Below are 2,662 nucleotides of genomic sequence, written 5' to 3'. Positions count from 1 at the left end.
GGACTCTCTGTTGCTTTTTACAGATCCAGACTAACACGGCTACCCCTCTGATACTTAACTTTTTATTATAGACCTAAACTAAGACTTCTACCGTTCAGAATTAATGAAACTAGGTGCTAGCATGTTTCCCCCACTAGGTGGCAGTGTCAGACTAAAAGACATGCCTCCTCTAGGGCTGCCAACATTGTATTTCAAAAATAAGGGGCTGTTTTCTTAGCATCCGCCACCCCAGTCCTCCTTCCAATATGATCATCATCATTATTATTACTATTATTAATAACAATAAGCACTACTCACCTACATTTGACAGGGGTATTTCTTGCTGATTTTTGCATCACTGGTCAGCAACTCCTGATCTTGTTGTACAGAGATGAAAAAATAGGGACGCCCCAGATAATAAGGGGCCGTTGGCAATGCTACAGGGGCTCAGGCCGTGGCTTATTTCCTTCTCCTGCACATACTTGTTTTATTGGGTGACGCGGGCCGCCTGCACTGACTGTGTTTTTCCGCCGCCCAGAGAACATCCAGGACTCTGGGCAGGGCCGTGAGCTCCAGCGGGGCGGATGTGACGGGGCATTGCCCTCAGGTGCAGGGGTGGTGGTCCTGGGGCCGCAGTGCTAGAGCTTGGGCCCACCCCATCCACCCCGGATGTTTTGCCGTTTCTCCTCCCCCAGTGCAGTCGGTATTATTGTCTATCTCAAGGCCTTTGTTCCTTCTTGTGAGCTTTGGCTGCCATTTATCTCCCTACCGCTTTATAGCAGCTGATATTCCCTGCTGCCGTGGAGAAGGCAGGCAGCCGTCTGAGCCACCAGATCCAGGCTGAGAGCTCAGGGTATGGCACAGAGTGGTATGAACTAAACCCTCCCAGCCCACGGACTGAGCATCGCCTCTGCACTTGATCCGGGCACCTCCGCTCTCCCTCTGAAACAAGAGCTCTGTTGTTGCTGCCTAAGCTAGTTTTCCATAGGATAACGTACAGGTGTCTTTCATTAAACCATATAGACAATCCCAGGTCAGATTCCCCCCCGACCTCTGTTTTCTTTAAACACATAAGGGACACATGGATTCTAATGGGCACACATGGGCTTTATCCAGCATTAGGACCCAAAGAGGCCATCACCCTATGGGGCAGGACCTGGGAACTGCAAGATCAGGGGAACAATCTCTGTCACTTCTCAGGCCCTGAGGCTACTTCGTGGGATGCTTCCACACCTTCAAGCCAATGCACAGTCTTCAAAGACAGAAGGGGCCCGGGCCAGAGTGAAGAAACTCAACTTCCCCACCCCGAGAACTGCTGTTCGAAGTAAAGGAACTAACTCTGCTCATTGCTCCTGTAGTGCCTCCAAAGGGTGCCGACTAGGTGGGAAGAGGAGCCCTGCTTGCCTGACGCTGAAGGAAGCCCTCTTTATACCTCACACATTGGAAAAATTGTTCATGAACAGTTTCTCCAGGAGAAAATAAGAGCCCGGTGATGCTGCCAAGGTCAGTGTGACCCGCTGAGTAAGTGTTGCTCATGCAAGCTGCAGCTTTGACTTACAGACCTGACCTTTCCAGGGATCCGGTACATTTTGCAGGAGAGCATATGTGCAGCTTCTCCCCTTTCCATCCTGTTCTCTCCCCCTTCTCTTTGGACGTGCATCTCACCCCATCATTCCTCCCTCTGCTCCCTTCCACAGCCAGCTTTCCTACCACATGCATTGAACTGGAAAAGGGAAAACACCAGCTTCGTACAATGCAAACAACAGAACCACCTATTATAGTCAACCTGTGCAGCGATTTAATCAATGTAGGCTGTAAATGTGGGGAAAAGCAGGCCTGAGCACATTTAATTGTGCAACGTGTTCTGCCTGTCACAGCCAGAAACTCACAAATGGGATGTTTAACGTGTATATCCCTGTTCCCATCAGCTTGTCTTTGTAATTACCCCCTTGAAGTGCTTCTCCTTGTATGAAATGCCATGGCATTGCATCCTCTAAAGTCTCTGCTCCTTGCCCTGACTCCAGCACTCCAAAGCAGCGCTGCATTTAAGGCCTTAATTTTCTCGCAGGCAGCAGCACAAGGGCCTGATCCAGCAAGGTGCAGCATCAGGCCGTAAACCGGTAGTGACTCAGTGTGGGAGTGACACCAGGGTGGAACTGGTGCGCTGGAGAAGGGAATCAGACCCGGAGGCACCAGCAGCAATACAGCTGTGCCAGCACGGTGCCATCAAGGACAGGCAGCACCAGCTCTTGTTTTCCCGTGAGGTTCTGCTCTGAGACTGTGAAAAGCACCGAGCTGTTTGTTCTGCAGGCCTTGTGTAAAACCAGTGGAAGCTCAGCTGTGTTGCTCCAGCTCCAGAGGAGCTGGAGCAACATGGATACACAGATCTCAGCTATGTGCCTAGGTTTTCATGCCTCAGACCCAGCAATAATGCTTAGCACTTCATCAGGATCTTCAAAGTGCTTTCCACATCGTTGGGAATTAGTCCCCCTGGAACCCTCCACGAGCTAACAAAATGTCTTTATCCCCATTTCATGGGCGGGGAGAGCGGTTATGTGACTTGCCCAAGTTGCGGAGGGAGTCACTATCAGAGCTGGGGTTCAAACACTGGGTTCTCTGGCTCCCGGTCCAAGCCTCTTCCCGCAGTCCACACCGTCTGGGATATTACTTCCTGTTGCACTTT

This window comes from Terrapene carolina, unplaced genomic scaffold, assembly GCF_002925995.2.
Source record: "Terrapene carolina triunguis isolate 2854851 unplaced genomic scaffold, T_m_triunguis-2.0 Scaffold130, whole genome shotgun sequence".
Classification (NCBI taxonomy): Eukaryota; Metazoa; Chordata; order Testudines; family Emydidae; genus Terrapene; species Terrapene triunguis.
The sequence above is the reverse complement of the archived record's forward strand: the minus strand, read 5'-3'. Positions refer to the sequence as shown.